The sequence below is a fragment of the Periplaneta americana genome, chromosome 12, assembly GCF_040183065.1.
Source record: "Periplaneta americana isolate PAMFEO1 chromosome 12, P.americana_PAMFEO1_priV1, whole genome shotgun sequence".
Taxonomy (NCBI): Eukaryota; Metazoa; Arthropoda; class Insecta; order Blattodea; family Blattidae; genus Periplaneta; species Periplaneta americana.
In genome coordinates, this window is record NC_091128.1 from 17,554,949 (window position 1) to 17,572,914 (window position 17,966).

Below are 17,966 nucleotides of genomic sequence, written 5' to 3' on the forward strand. Positions count from 1 at the left end.
AGATATCATCATATTTACAACAATTTCGAGTTAGAATCTTAATACAGTGAAAGTTATAAAAGGTCGTAATATTAAACCTATGAGCCAGACATGTGGTACAGTACTTATATAATGTGTTATGATCTTAAATTTTTCCATAATTTCGTAAGAGTAATATCATACAATATTGTATTAATTGTATTGTTCATGAATATAATTCTAGCTGTATTCTCTTTCATATAATAAGCATTAATATCCGTTGTAGATCACAATTCAGTCTCATTTTTCTTTTCATTTTTACTGGTTCCGAAATCTTGCTATTATCATGCTATTCTTAAATTTTTTATGGACTTTTGTTTTCCTGTTTTTAACTTGTTTATATTGTCGTTTCTCAGAATTATTGGGAATATTATTTTGTAGGCCCTAAAGTTTTTTAAAGTATTAATAACTTACTGTTCATGTTACCTTAAGCTTTCTCACAACCAACAAAATATGATATATGGTGATAAAAGTCGTTATTTTACAATATTGCGTATACAACTTGTGCTCTTCTTAAAGCGACACTTTTCTCTCTCTTAGATATTCTCAAATCATGTTTGAATTCATTTTGTATGATGCAGATAATTCATTACTATATTTTCTTTTACCTTGTTTATTAATGCAGTCCTTATTTTCAATTTCTATGTATCTGTTTATTTCATTCATTCGTAATTGTCTGCCCAAGGGCAGATCTATCAGTCCAAATCCAATTTTTTCCAATCTTTCTTCATTTCCTCCTACTTCTTAAACAATCTATACAATCTCTATATCTTAATATTGATCTGCTTATTGTCGTTGTTTAGTCAACTGTCCAAAGACAGGTCTGAACCTCATAAGTGACATCATAAAGCATCACTCATGAGGCACCTAGGCCAGGAGATAATGGGGTAGGGTGGCCAGTTCCTTTCCCCCTCCATTGCATACATCGCTGACTAGTTACATATTACACTAATCAGACTTCAGATGTATACAAACAATTGATCTGCCTCTGATACATATCATCAAGTAATGTACTGCCTGATAATAGATGTACATATCAGCCAGAACTTCAATCAGAGGTAGATCTGTTTATTATTCTTCACTAATTATGGTCTTTTAAATTTTTTAATGCAAAATAAAAATTAGAACCGTTACTTCCTCAGGAGGCAACAAAACTATGTCAGCATCAGAGCGATGGAGGCGAAAGAAAGCTGGACAAGATGATGGTCAGCAGGGAAACCAGCAGCAAGTAACAGATTTGACAGAACTGGCTAATCGTCTCCTTACCGAAACTGGTAACATGGATATTTACCAGGAAAGCTATGAACATATATCGAAGTTTGTAAGTTCATTTAGATAAATATCTAGAATGGCTTTCTTACATAAATTCTAGATATATACGGTCTTACTAATAAACCATATATAGTTTTTATACGAGACTTATGTAGAGTTGGGACAGAAAACATTAGCTACTAATAAATCACGCATAAGTGATGGATGTATAAGCAGCCTGTAACTATACATGGGAATTGCTTTGCAGTAGTTATATACACGAAATGCCTTGTTTAAGTGTTGTATAGAGAGAAAAAAATGTCCACCCCTCTAACAGCTGTTTCTATAGATTGTCATTTTATGATGATGGTTCCCTTGTAACCACAGAAGAACAAACCAAAGAGCACAGAAGAATTAGAATAATATTGCTGTAGCTGTACTCTTTGACCAAAATATAGTGTGGTAATCGACCAGGTCCAGTTGTACTGTCGATACTTAGCGTGGCACACTAGCGCTCACTAACCGGATGCAATAGAGAACCACAATTTTATTATTCTATCACCTTTTGTAATGAAGTAATGACGAAACTATGACGTAGCTATGTAACAGTTGTACTGTTATACATGACGTATGTAGTGATTATTAGTAAGGAATTTACATACAACTTATAAACGAGTTATTCATTGTGTAAGTATAAGACAGTTAAACGTCTGTATAAGAGTTTTTATTAGTAAGACATAAATAAAAAAGTCTGCCAGAGACAATTCTGAAATGTTATAAAGTCATGGCAATTCCAACTTTGTAATACAGCTCAGAAACATGAACTTAACATTTTGACAACTTCAAAGAATAGAAGTGCAGAAATGAGAACTCCAGAGACCTTTGGTCGGATATACAGTACTTTATATGATCATAAACGGAATGTCGACATCAGGAATGAATTTAACATAACTGCCATCACCGGTACCATATCAACATACAGAAACAACGGGTATGAACATGTATCACGGACGCCCAATAACAGGCTGCCTCAGAGGCTATTTCACTACAATCCTTTTGGGAAGAGAGACCTTGGACGATCAAAAGTGCAATGAAGAGGCCAGCTTTCGGCCAGCATCCAACATGGACCCTATTCTACAAAAGTATGGTCTAATATAGCGTTTCTCAAACTTTTCTGAAGTGGGGACCACTTTTTTAAGTCAGAACAGTTCTGCAGACCACCTTACTCTTGTTCCCTTCAAAAGCAAATTTATCATTTTTGTAGCATATTTTAATACCAGTAATTAAATTTTAAAGTAGAATTAATTAATTAAAATTAACTTATAATTCAATTAAGTTTATATTAGTATTAACTAATTAAGTTAATGTTAATAGAAGAAAATTCATTTTTGTTTTTTTTTTTTTTAATAATTCAAGGCTATTAGAGTTTGAATAATCTTTAATTTATTAACTAAAAAAAAAATAAATAAATGTTGGTACTCACATTAATGAGATGGATGAGCTTGCCAATTCTTGCACAGTTCTATATTTGGACGTCTAGATATTTCATTAATGGCACGAGAATCATTGATATTAATATCTTCACACACAGCTTCTGAACTATTAACACTGCCTAAATGAACTGTATCATCACGCTCCTTTCTTTTCAAAGATTGGATCAAAGCCAGTTTTTCATTATATATAATGGGCACTATTTAACAGAGACATAGACAACTACAAGCGTGTACCACACAAGAAGGATTTCAAACAACTAACTGCTAATGAAAAAACGAATCGATAATGCACAGAATCTGTTATAAGTTACTTGTGATTGACCACAAAAAAAGATATTTAGAAAAGTATTGTAATTTGAATTTCTGGATCTGATTCGCCTGGATTTTAAAATAGGCGGAGTGTAAAATTTCTTATCTGAAAAAAAAACAGAAATAAAAAGAAATAACACAGAAACAAGTAAAGATGCAATTTGGCACGTTCTATTTTGGTGTACGACGTACAGTACGTGCCCATTTCCCATTTCAATGTGCAGACTGGGTGTCGGCAAAACTATTAAGAAAGTCATAAATACATGGAAAGATTCAGTACTTTGGTCCTCTGTTATGAATTCAGGTGGTCCTTGGCTAGGTTACAGGTGCTGTGCCAAATGTGCAGGAAAAGGCGGCGAGAAATCCCGCGTTCATAGTGCTTTAAATCCCTCTTTTGTTACTGAGAGTAGAGTGGGAAGTTGGTAGACGGGTAGGGTAATAAATTTCATAAAATGTCAGTACTGGGAGAAAAAGTGAAAGGTGATTGCCATGTGTCATTTCCAAACTCTGAGATTTTCAGCTATAGTGTGATATGGAATTCGTTTGAATTTTATTTTTTCTGCTGTCTTTTTCGAAGGATCACAAGGGCAGACCTCGAGGACCACAGGTGGTCCGCGGACCATAGTTTGAGAAACGCTGCTAATACATTACAAGTGTATTGAGCTGTAACTAATAATTATTAGTCACAAAGATTTCTTGTACATTTGTATTTTATTACTCCATACTTCCAACAGTAGAGTTGTAACTTTATATTCCACAATACTATACAAGAACTTTTACTAATAATAATAATGTATTAAACCATACACCATACTAATATGGTGTATAATACAATTTTGTGCTGTACATTACTATGAATCTTCATTTGCCACCTCTAACATAAGAGTGCTGAAAGCATCAAGCACACTTCTCACTTCTCCCTATCCACTTTCTAACCCACACTTTTCTTTTCCGTTTCTTATTATTTTTTTTATTTTTTCACTTTTATTAAAGGGAGTCGTCAAGCTCTATCTCACTACTTAATATTATTGTTATGTAATGCCGGGCTTTGGCAACGAAGCCATTAGAGTTCTTGCTCTCCAATATTTCTTTGTGGTGGATCCATCAGGTAGAACTTCACAGGTTATGAGATGATCTTCAGTCATTTCTTCTTCTTTGTTGCATAGAGGGCAATTTGGATTTGTGTAAATTCCTATTTTATTCAAGTGTTTGGCCAAATAATCATGTTCTGTAAGCAGTCTGAATTTTGCTACTGCAGATTTACGTGGGATTTCTGGAATAATTTCTGGTTTTTTTATTAAATTCTCCATTTTTTATCTTTGGCTTTGGTACATAGTGCTTGGTTTTGCTTGATTTTATATTTATTTTTAATTAGTCTTTTGATGGATGTAAAAGGTAGGCTTGTATTTGTATTCTGAATTAAACTGGATCCTTTTTTGGCAAGAAAGTCAGCAGTTTCATTTCCAGCAATTCCCCAATGTGCAGGTATCCATTGCAATTGAATTCTTTTCTGTAGTTTTTGAAGTTGTTGGATCATTTTGTGACATTCTTTAATTTGGATCGACATCATTTGATATGAATTTATTGCATATAATGCTGCTTTAGAATCAGAGAGAATGACAGCATTTTGAAATTTATCTATTCTGTATAGTAGGTGTTGGAGTGAGATATGAATAGCCATTATTTCCGCATCAAAATTTGTTGTATGATGTCCTGCTGGTTGATAAAATGAGAATAACGCATACATAATTCCTGATCCTGAGTTGTTATCGATAGTAGACTCTTCTGTGTAGATATGTAACCATTCTTCTGGTGGGTATCTATTGTTCACAGCTTCTAATGCCAGCGCTTTTAGTACAGGTTTGGAAGTTTCAGATTTTGTAACTGGTTCTTCTAAATCTATTTGAATGTTAATTGGTTCGAAGGTTAGAGGGTTTTCTCTGCTTAAAATGTTTTCTTTAGATTTAGGGAGATTCAATTCTGTTTTTATTTCCGTGACTTTGGACAGGAAACTTATTTGTGTTTTCAACTTGGTTGGTTGTAACAGTCTTTTTTCCCATTTTGTTGTTGTTAACCGTAGCATTTTTTCATGGTGTGTTAGTGCCTGCTCCTCTAGAGTTAGACATATTGGAGGGTTCTGGGTTAGGGCTTGCATTGCCGTGATTGGGGTTGATTTTGCTGCACCAGTTATTAATCGCAGGGTCTGATTTTGGCATACTTCTAGTCGATTCAGGTTGAAATTATTTGCTGTAATTAATACCTCCGCATTGTAGAGAAGTATTGGCTTGATGAATGTTTTGTACGTGATGTTCAAAGTCTGCCGATTACTACCCCACTTGGCTCCAGCTAATTCCTTTAAAATTGGAAGTCTTTTTGTTGATTTGTTTACTACTGCTTCAATATGATTTTTCCAAGATAATTTTGAATAAAAAATTGTCCCTAAATATTTCGTTTCATATGTTTGTCTCAGGTTTGTTTTCTTGAACTGTAGATTTAGTTTTGGGATTTTTTTCTTCAGACTAAATATTTCAAACGTTGTTTTATCAGTATTTATGGTCATCAAATTGTTGTCAGTCCACTTTTCTAATAGGATCAGAGCCTTTTCCATTGAAGTTTTGGATTTGACTATTTGTGGAGAAGATGTCCACTTGACCATGTCATCTGCAAAAAGAGCTGTCTTTATTTCTGCACTTGGAACAGCTGGGGGGAGATCATTGATGTAGATGTTAAACAAGGTTGTACTCAGTACTGCACCTTGTGGGAGGCCCATTTTTATTTGTCGGAATTTGGAAGTACTGTCATTGTATTTTGTAGCACAGAAACGCTGGGAAAGGAAGTGAGTGATCCAGTTTAGCATGTTGTTTTGAATGCCTATTTTTGTGAGTTTTTCAAGTAGTTTATACCTCCATACTGAATCGTATGCTTTTTCAAAATCAATGAAAACTGATAGCGTATCTTGATTTTTGTTGAAAGATTCTTTGACATCTTGGGAGAGCTGAATTGTATTTTCTTTGGTAGATAGGTGTTGTCTGAATCCTGTTTGTGCTGCTGTTAGTATGTTATTACTTTCTAAGAACCAATTTAACCTCGCTGAAATCATACGTTCTGCTGTTGTTGCAATGACACTTGTTAAAGAAATTGGTCTGTAATTATTTATATCATCACCTGTATTGCCTTTTTTTTAGAATAGGGATAATTATTGCTTTTTTCCACTCTGTAGGTACAGTAGAAGTCCATGATATGTTACATAATTTCAGTAGTGCATTTCTTCCCTTTTGTCCAAGGTGTTTCAGAAATTCTGCATGTATTATATCAGATCCAGGAGATTTTTTATCTTTTAACTCATGGATTGCAGAATCTAGTTCTCTTATGGTGAATTCTTTGCGGAATATATCGTTTATTTGTTCTTGACACTTCTTAAATTTTTTGAGATCTTTTTTGATCTGCCTTTGCTTCTTTTTAGCTTCAGGAGAAAGTTTATGTTGAGAGCTATAATGCTTATTAAATGCTTCGGCAGTAGAGCTGCTGGAAGTGAACGTTTTCCCATTAAATTTGAGTGGTTCTTTCCTCGTTTCTCTTTGACATGTGATTTTATTTACATATCTGTATATTTTTTTTGCATCTTTTCTATAATCAGCCTTTTCGATAAATTCACTGAATGCATTTTTCTTGGCTACATAGATTTCTTTTTTAAACTTTGCTGCCTTTCTTCGCCATTCTTGTGTATCTATTGGGTTGTTGGACAATTCTGTTTTTTTCCTTGCTATGTCCCTTTCTTTTTTTAACTTTGATAGATCTGCATTCCAAAAGGGTTTATAATTTTTAATTTGTCCTCTTGGAATCCAATTTTTTGCTGCTTCGAGAATTATGTTTGAGATTGTATTGTTGAGTTTATCTGTACATACTTCGTATTCAATGGAGTATAATTTTTGTTCGGTCTCTTCTGTAAATTTTGCCCAATTAGCTTTTCTAAAATTCCAAGAGTATTTTGGTTTTGGTTTGTTATTATTTTGTTTGTTCTAATGTATTATGGATGCAATAACTGCTCTATGATCTGATCCTAGGTCTTCACTGATTTCACGTGTAGTCTTATCTTGCAAATTTGATGATACTAACAGGAGGTCTGGGTTTGTACACTGACCATTATAATGTAAGTATGTAGGACAATCGTCGTTCCTGTAAATAAGTTCTAAAGTGCTTGAATTTAATAGATCTTCAATAGTTTTGCCACTAGCATTATAGTCTTTGTATCCCCATTTAGGTGAATGACCATTAAAATCGCCAATCAAAATCGTTTTTCGGTGTATATTTATTATATCCAGACAAGGGTTGTTATTAGGTGGATTGTATATTCCATATATGGTGTAATGTGAATTTCCTTTCCAGATTTCAATTTGGATAATTTCTACTTTGTCTTCTTGTTGCATTTCCTTTATAACTTTAAATTTTGATAAAATGTTTATTCTAACACCTGCAAGAATTCCACTAGCTACTTGACGTGATTTGGGGAGAATATGTTGTTGTTTTCTAATGCCAGGCATTTGACAATAAAGTCATTTGACCTCTTGCACTCCAATATTTTTCAAAGATATTATCATGACCAGTCAATGAAGCACAGATTTTGAGGTGTTCCGAATCCATTTCTTGGTTTGAGTTGCATTGAGGAGAATATATATATATATATATATATATATATATATATATATATTGAATCCAGAAATTTGAAAGTATTTCAGTTGATCTCTTGATACATTTGCTTCTTGTATAATAAATACATCTATCCCTTTTTCCTCTATGATTGTTTGTAGTTCGGCTTTTTTGCTCTGTGTAAGTCCTCCTGCGTTCCATTGGAGAATTTTAAGGATGTTCTGTAAATGACGTCCTGCAGATGTCCCCGCCCGGAGATCCGAATGGGGGACTATTTTACCTCCGGAAAACTTATCTGAAGCATTTGCCATTAGGTTAATTAGCATAAGTGTAACCGTTTTTTAAGGGGATAGGCTGGTCAATTTTGTAATTTCCACATTTTTACATTTAGAATTGTGAAACTTTCACAGCATGTACTTCATATTCACACAATACCCACAATATACTAATAAATTGTTATTAACATTTAATAATTGTTGCAAAGAAAGAAAAATAACATTATGAGGATATATTAATTTTTTTAATAACTCTGGAAGTATTCTAGATAAATTCATGAATCTTTTTTTAAAGTGAAGCTGGTATCATGATCTACATTTGTGGATATTTTTATTTTCCTAGGACGCATTTTACTACTTCAAAATGCTGCCTAAATGAATTATAATAAAAAATGTTGCACAATTATAAACAAATAATTGATTATCATCCTGATATCATTCAGATTACATTCATCATCCCCCCAAATGCAGATAATATAATGATGAACATATGCTAAAAATGTCAGCTCTTTATCTCTAATAGTTTCAGAATTATTCAATAGTGAAGTTCATAAATATAGAAAAATATGATTATTGAGAAAACTGAAGTGTTTTTTTATACAGTAACTGATTCTTTTTTAAACTTACCGATCTTCTGTTGGCCTAAAATCCTCCAGCACTGTATGTGGTACCTTCCTTTTCTGTTTTCTTTTGTTCAACTCTCAGTTTAGCTGATCTGACAATATGCCTATACTTCTTATATTTTCAGTGGTGCGAGTCATGTACAGCTTAGTTCTTCTTTCGTCTCTTCTCCTAGCTATATCTATGGTGTTTCTACCTGGTGACAGGCCACTTTCTTTCTGTAGTCGTACAACCGTACAGTATAATCCAGAATTATATTCTGCCACTGCCTTTCGAACAGCTAATTCAATTCGGTGTCTATGAAGAAATGTAGTTTTAGGACACTTTGACCAAATTATGTTGTATATTGACTCGTTTGAATTTTGAGTTCTTCCTTCCACACATCTTCCAAGAAGAGATTCATGTGCTAGTCTACTATAGAGAGGAATAACTGCTTTTAGTACATTTTTATTGATTGGTGTATGTATACAGTCACCATGTTTTCCAGGGTTCTCACCCTTTGCAATCACCCTATTGTAAAAACACCAACTTTCTTCACCTGTTGGACACTTTATATGCCGGGGTTCATCATCTGTAGAGGAGCAGTGGTATAATGTAGCATATATATTAGACTTCATAGCCTGCACATTGCCTAGATTTTGGACTATACTACTTCTATAGTAACGCTGTAACATTTCTATAGTTTTGGATTTCAGACTACCTTTTGTCACCCCACCAAGTGTTATACCCATCTTACTACTTTCTTCAATCCAGTACCTAATCTTTTGGCAACACGGTTCACAGTGCAGACATTTATATAGCAGCTGATTTGGCGGGTAAAAAGTCATTGCACACAATTGAGTGTTACATCAAAATTTACAGAAAGAATTAGGGTATCCAGATAAAATACAAAAAAATAATTGTATTTTTCATGAAAATTCATCAAAAATTGACCAGCCTATCCCCTTAAGTGGGCACCAATTTTTTGTTTGTAATGGTGGTTACATCACCCACTCACGTAAACCCCCAGTATGACTGGAGGGCCACACCTGTCGTTGGTTAATGGGTCCATCGGACCTGCCCGGGAGGAATTTTAGAGTCCACCGACCTTTCTCACAAGCACCACTTGTGGAACATTTCTACGCCGTGGCAGGCCAGCGTAAGAGATGAAATAGCATTTCCTCTATTTCTGATGTTGTGGTTATACCGCCAATACTCGGTCCCCAGAGCCTCATCTGTAAAAGCAGGTTGCACCACGAGCAGGTTGAGGTTGGGTTTTGGATAGGAGAGGTTTATGGAATGCACTTCACTGTCCCTTGCAACCTAGTTGTTGCTCTAATTGTTTGGGAATGAAACATCAGATTCACTAATGTTAAAACAGCAATATTAATAACCAGTTATCTCAGAACATACTAGGTATAGAAATGTGTCAATTTTACAGGATGTTTATGCATTCCTTCTGAGTACACTGATTCGTTTTGATGATAAAATATCTAATAGAAAAACAAAATTTTTTACCAACTTCTAAAATTAAAAACAAGAATTAAGGACCGTTTCTGCAAAACTTGCTAACTGAAAAAACTAAATTTTACAGAAGAAAGCAAGTTTTGGAAAAACGATCACACTTTGACACATTACAATGAAGAGAAATAATCAAATTTTACTAAGAAGCCTTTAACATCATGTAGAGGCCTGCCATCAAAATCTCAATTTTGCAGTTAGCAAGTTTTGCAAAAACAGTCCTCAATTAGACATTTTATTTATTCTTAATAAACTATTACAGCAAACTCAATCAAAGGAATTCCATATCATCACACTGTTACCTGTAAAAATTTCATGCAGACAGATCTAATAGATTCTGAGAAAACGGGTCATTTATGTTGAAAAATGTAGTTTTAAGTAAATCATGCTTAAAGTAAAAATTTCTGTAAAAATTTACCTATTACAGAAAAAAATGTTTTACAACCCTTCTGGTTGGTGGTCCTTGTGTTCTTCTCTATCCTGCTCACCTAATACTGCCCTCCTTCTCTTGGATCTTGCCTCTTTGGTTGTGTTTGTTACCATTATCTCATTCGCAATGTGTCCAAGTTCTCCATGTTTTTCGAGGTTATATCCTATTTGAATACCTAGATCCTTCAACGCCTGTATTCTTGCAATGTATCCATCATTAAATGTGAGTACAGCATCTAGTATACTAAGTTCCAACGTTGACATACCAACAGACACATTTTTGGAACTCAGTGCCAAACAACATTATTAAATTATTCATTAGTATTATGAGTTCTTCATCAGAATGGGCAAAATTTTGAAACACAGGCTTTATGAAGCATTAATTTTACTATAAAACAAGCCAAACCACAGCCTTCTAAGACAATTACTTCCTGAGATAATAATTTTTTTTTTTGTGAAAAGTGGTAAATTTTTTCTCTAAAACACAAATACACTAATATTTTTAAAAAATATGTTTAAAATAGTAAATATTAGAATATTTTAATAAACCGAACACCAAATTAAGCAGAATGAATCATACTTACTTACTGGCTTTTAAGGAACCCGAAGGTTCATTGCCGCCCTCACATAAGCCCGCCATTGGTCCTTATCCTGGGCAAGATTAATCCAGTCTTTATCATCATATCCCTCCTCCCTCAAATCCATTTTAATATCTTCCCATCTACGTCTCGGGCTTCCCAAAGGTCTTTTTCCCTCCGGCCTACCAACTAACACTCTATATGCATTTCTGGATTTGCCCATATGTGCTACATCCCCTGCCCATCTCAAACGTCTGGATTTAATGTTCCTAATTATGTCAGGTGAAGAGTACAATGCGTTAAAATGTTAATTTTTTTTCTCCTTAATTTAATAATTCTGGCCATGGCTTCAACCATTCCCACTTCTAACGTTTTTTATGACAGTATGGTCTCATTCTGAATCTCATGTAAACACTTTCCATCATGGGAGTGAACTATAGCAACTCTCATGAGAGAACTGTCACTGTGTAAAAGAGGCTTTAATCTATGTAGTGTAAAGTAGGTTCACTTTGTGTTTCTCAATGTACCCTAACTGACAACTCAAGTAGTGTTAGCTACCAGGGATTTCTCAGTTATTTGTTCTATAGACCATTTACCACAGAAATCCCATGGCAGTGGTCTTCTGGAAAATGATAGGTACAATGTAATAGATTTCCATTGATTTGTGCAATAGCCATAAGGATTATTGTGTCAATTATGAAACAATTGTGAAATGACAGCACAGGAAAAGAGAATATTCTGGTAAAACTTAATCCGACATCATCATGGTCCTTATAAATTTTACTCAGACTTGCCTGTATTGGATAAAGTCTGTGCTCTAGTTGTTTGGGAATGAAACATCAGATTCATCTCATCTCCTGAAAAGAAGATTCTGAAATGTTGTACCTTTCAGCCATAATAATTCCAAGCTATAGGTGTAACTTGGTGCTTAGTATTTTTGAATAGGGATTGGATTTCTGTAACATGTCATATTTTTATAAGCTTAAGTTAAATTAAACATATTGCCCATTGTGCAACTCAAACCAAGAAATGGATTCGGAACACCTCAGAATCTGTGCTTCAGTGGCTAGTCATGATAATATCTTTGAAAAATATTGGAGTGCAAGAGGTCAAATGACTTTATTGTCAAACTATAACAAACTATTAACATCATGAGCAGGTTTCCTTTTTTGTGAATTGGTACAATGATTGCTTTTTTCCAAGCTGCAGGAACTGAGGTGTTCCGTGATAAATTGAAAATGGATAAAAGTACAGACTTGTTAGAATATTTGTAATATATGTTTTGTATTAGTTCAAGCATTAACATTGAAAAAAATTAAGAATTGAAGTGAATATTTGTAATCACTTGTGGTGCTCCACTACTGTTTTTTAAATATAATGATGCTCATTACCTGTATTGTTATAAAATATATTTTATGGTATGGTAGCATTTAAAATACTTTTCACTGAGCTCCATGGTCACAGACTTTACATGAATTTCTTTATAGAAGGGTAAAAGATATGAGAGAAGAATAGACATCTTAGCTTCCATGTAAAAATAACATTTCGGAAGAGTTTAACATATTACTTGACTTTTTATGCTTCTAAAGCACACATATGTCTTTGTAACTGTGGCATAGTGTCCTTCTCCCTGCCGAGGACATGACAGGATACAGAACATGATGACATAATAAGTAAGCTCTGAACTGTCTCGGGATTTAACAATAGCAAATAAAACGCTAACGAACTTGTACTAATAATGGCTACTTTAATAACATAGAAGTCAATCTTAAGAATATAGAAAGCAGTCCTTAATTTGTGTAACAATTAGGCAAGGTACATCTATCCTCCACCGACCAAGAGGATAATAACAACTTACTAGTAAAGCTAAACATAAAACAGTTCCTCCTGGCGATGAGGTAAAACCAATAAAAGAACAAGGGTGACTGCACAATAACTAACGTGGCCTAGAAATAAAGATACATAATAGTGAGATAAATAATATCCTGAAATGCCCCTTATATTACTAAACTTGTCTCACGAATGATTACCTGTGGCAGCAAAGACAACTGCTCGAAATGAATCATTTGACGCAATCTCTTATCTCAGGTGTAGCAGTCTAATTTTCACATCAATGCAATGTAACGTTGTGACAGTATTAAGTTCAGCTATTGCTCAAGAACAGTGAATATGCACCCTCTCAGTACTGATCGATATAAGTGGCGAGAGTAGTGCACAGATAACACTATTTACTAGAATTGTATTAGTGGCACTGCTATTCTCGAAAACGAGAAATAATCTGCCTGTTAACATTACACCGACTACTACTAAATACTGCAATTCGTGACTCATACTAAAATACAAATTCCTTCTCTGAAACAATAATAAGTGGAGACAGAGGCTGTGATGCAATTTCTTGTTATCAACATTGTATCAACAACATTCACCTTAATCGGCTTAATCACTCGACAGTTCAAATTTTGAATATTGTAAACACATGATTTATTTAAGTTTGAATGCAGGACTATGTAGCAATAGATACGAACAGTAGCAGCTGGTGGTCAAAATAATGAGTGTGCTACAATCTCTATATCGGCCTACTGTATACACTTACATGTATTTATCTTAATTTGAGACTCGCCTAGTGACGAATTACCCTAGTGTTAAACGTTAAACCCTCCATCTTGGACATTATACTCTTTTCTATTGACAGTATTGTAAGAACAGTGAGCGATCCTGGGACATAGTGTTCCTTAAAAATCATCTTTCTGGCTCAGCAGTGGTCATTGGTGTTGTACCAAAAATATTTAACAACTTCGTTACTTCACAGAATGGATCCTGTGAATTGTTGGAGGCTATGTTATGTATTGTAACAATTGAACAGCTCCATCTATATTTCGGAAGTCGAGTCTTCCATATAGAACCCCAAGTTGTGTCTTTAATAATCTTTTGTTCAGTACAGTATAGCTGTTGACAGCAACTTCAAGTTCGCGTTCAGGAAAATTATGCAAAAAATTTGCTGTTTAACAATTTTGTTGAGTCTAGGTAGCTTAAAGACTGGAAACGATGAGTAGTTTCCTGAATTATATGGTCACATACTTCCTTGGCTTCAATTTTCGGATTCCATTTTCCATCGCTTGCTGACTGATTCAGGAGGAAACTCAAAAAACTGGTAGATGGCAGCAGCAGTCGGACACTTGATTACCAAATACATTGTACATAGTTCCGAGTTCTTCCACAAACAAGCATTCTTTCGTTATGCTTTACTTTTGCAATCTCCAAGCTGTATTGTGCTGAAGCTGACTACAGCACTTACCCGCGTAAAAATAGCCAATCAGAGCAGTGAATTCAGCTTAGCACATGCGCAATAATTATCTACATTCTCATGTAAGTTCTGAGTAGCACAACGTACCACCTGAGGCACCAAAGAACGAAGAGCGAAGACTAAACACTCTATAACGCGTCATGAACATAACCATGGGAAATTGTCAAATGGCAGATTACACACTATGGCATTGCAAATACATTATTTAAGCAAAAATTATCATTGTACTGTAGCACATAAGGACGGGCCGCCCCTGGATACGAACTAATTTATTAGCTATCGGAACACATTACATTAATGATATAAATAAACTGAAATATTATAACTATACTTGTTTTTTTGAAAGATGGGACATGACAGGAGCGTTGCGATTGGAAAAACAACTGAATGTCACGTAGCGTGGTAGGCCTGTTGCTATGGTAACAACGGTTGAGTTGCCAAACTTACCATTCTCACATGGCGAGTGCTTAATAGCTCTCTTGGCGACATTTATTGTGCACACAATGCTAGCATTGGTACGTTTCGTGTTTGATTCTCTGTCGCTTTTTGTATTGTTTTCTTACCTTCGCGTCAATTGTCAATGAATGTTTTAACGTCAGTTATCTTAACATCAATTGCTAGCTTCCAACAGCTGGCAGCATGGTAGTCCATATTGGCAACATAGCACTGTAGTTCCAAGCTCGGCCGCTTAACTGTCATATCCCATCTCTCAAAAAAACAAGTATAGAGCCCTGATGTTTGGCAAAATGCCTTTTTTACTGGGTGGAAGTAAATCATTATTTCCATAGATATAAATGTGATTTGGAGTAAATCAAAGTGATAGTCAATTTTTATTTTGCCTTTTCAAAGTGATTCTTGCTAACAGATGCCTTTTTTTTTTGTCATTTTAAAGCAATATTTCTTGTTTATTTGCAATTTTCTAATTAATTGTAATGGGTATGAAATTTAAGCATTTGAAACAATGACTAACTTTACTAACAATAGTAAATAAAAGTAATTTATTTTGGTGCTTAATCTGCTAATAATCGTGCTTTAATAATGTTGGTCTAATGTGAATAATGATCGACAATCCACATTTACAAATATAATATAGTCATGTCTTCACGATACCCACAATCAGCTTTATAATTTTAAATATTAAGCTCGTTCTCATAGAAGCTGTCACGTAGCATTTCCAATTGTTTGCTTTCATATTTTCAAATCTTACTGTTACAATTTTGTGCTACACGTGTTTATTATTGTAGGAAAAGGAAATTTGAGTGAGGAACAGTCAGTTATTGTCAGGTGACAGAAGGTATAAGATCTGTTAGCAAGAATGCCTAAAATCAGTACACCATTGAAAAGCAAACTTCTTGCTTACGTTAGTGAATTTGGTGCCCATGTGTTTTCAACTAATGGAACAGTTTTGTTGTGTAAGGTTTGTAAAAAGACAGTTAATCATGGAAAAAAGTCTTTTATAAGTCAACATGTGTCACCTACGAAGTAAATATGCGAGTTATGTTGATATAATTTAAATTTATTGCTAAAATATATTATGCCTTTTTCAAAGATTATTGTGCATCTTTTTACGTTTTATTGCCTTTTTTGCCTGCCTATTTTAACTGTTATAAATTCCTAAATATCCGGGCTCTAGTGAAAGTAATAATTGACATTACAAGTGGCTCTGGTATCAATATATTAATTTTATTGTTATATTGGTACCAAGTGCAGGAGAGCATGTGATTATATGTGCTGATACAACATTCGTGCTAATAACACTTTGAAGTGGAATGTACATGCCCTCCCTCTTGCTCCGCACAGTCCCTGCAGTGCCTACATACAGATGTCAACAAACGACAGTGCGCTCACTGGACAGCGATGAAGAAATTTCAAACAACCAATACGAATTAAGTCAGCATATAATCAAACACAGTCAGACTTATAACTTGCACTGTCAAGCATTACTTGCGGACCACACCAGCCACTGAATAATATCCACGAGTCCAAGGAAGAGTCACCAAGGCAGCTCCAGCAGACTGAAAACCCGTGTAACACAGGCGAAACTATAGTGCTGTACAGCTACACATCTCGTCGACTTGGTGGACAAACAACCACCACTGTTGTCAGACACCAAATTCTGATGTGGACTTGGCTGCACATCTCAGATCACTCTCCCATGATGCACCACCACTCCAGTCGAATGCTGCCCGACAGTCACTTCCAATGGATGATGTCCGAAAAACAGGAGTAGGGATTTTAACTGACAAATTTGAAAAAGCACCCATAGTAGAAAAATCACACAAGACACTGGCTATCCAACATGCAAAATTCGCGGGTACTCGTGTAAAGGGGGTTAAGTCAAATTATAAGATATGTAAACTTCTCTCCTTTGGTACTGAACAAAACCCCTTTGTCACAAAATACAGAGCACTGTAACTGCATCTTGGATGGAAGCATGATTTAACAGAAGTAATCGTGGAGGGTTCAAATCTTTACTTATCCCATTTTAGCCAATTCATACTTAATCCCCTTTACACAAGCACCCGCGAATTACTACCCTCATTTGAGGTGCCAATTGATATAATCAAAAGCAAAGATGATAAGCCACTAGGACTGCCATCTATGTAAAAGAAAGAAAACGAACAGAAATATATGAAAATGAAATACGAGCGAAACAGAAACAAAGTGGCATTAGAATACATCACATAACATATCATAAATTTAAACTGATGACACTGGTTCCACTTGTTGAATTTAATTTGAAGGACTTCAGTATTCATTAGGAAGTGGTATGTTATTTCACTTAGAGAACTCAATGGTGATTTCATTGTTAATGGCTAATATGAATTATTACTTACTTACTTATGGCTTTTAAGGAACCCGGAGGTTCATTGCCACCCTCACATAAGCCCGCCATCAGTCCCTATCCTGAGCAAGATTAATTCAGTCTCTACCATCATATCCCACCTCCCTCAAATCCATTTTAATATTATCCTCTCATCTATGTCTCAGCCTCCCCAAAGGTCTTTTTCCCTCCGGCCTTCCAATTAACACTCTATATCAATTTCTGAATTCGCCCATACATGCTACATGCCCTGTCCATGTGAAACGTCTGGATTTAACGTTCCTAATTATGTCAGGTGCGTTGTATAAGTTTCTCCATTCTCCTGTAACTTCATCCGTCTTAGCCCAAATGTTTTCCTAAGCACCTTATTCTCAAACACCTTTAACCTCTGCAAATCTAGTACATTACTGTAGGTACATTAAGAGAAAACCACAATTTCAAGTCGCACAGAGTTTGTGAGAGTTTCTGGCGTCTTGTCAGCCCACTCGAGTTATTATGTGGCCTCCAGATGTGGAGGGTAGCTGCGAATATATTGAATAAGCAGTCGTGGACAGCCGATAAGGAGTGGTCCTCCAGCTAGGAGTGGGGCGAAGGGCTACAACCCATTACCATAAAAAACAGCTTGTTACGAAACCATACAATAAGCTTCGGAATATGAATTATTACTATTGTAAAATACACACTTTTAACCTTTTTTTTCTGACATTTCTGTAAATG

At 34.9% G+C, this 17,966-nt stretch overlaps 1 protein-coding gene and 1 long non-coding RNA gene across 2 annotated transcripts in view; one reads left to right on the forward strand and one right to left on the reverse strand.

The window, feature by feature from the left end:
* LOC138710207 (uncharacterized) overlaps positions 1–2,648 on the forward strand; it is a 40,835-nt gene extending 38,187 nt beyond the window's left edge. The window contains exon 5 of the long non-coding RNA XR_011335172.1: positions 1,161–2,648. This is a non-coding gene — a long non-coding RNA (uncharacterized lncRNA). The remainder of the gene's footprint in view (positions 1–1,160) is intronic.
* LOC138710199 (DNA polymerase alpha catalytic subunit-like) overlaps positions 1–17,966 on the reverse strand; it is a 558,528-nt gene that overhangs the window by 150,764 nt on the left and 389,798 nt on the right. The gene's annotated exons all lie outside the window — the stretch shown is intronic.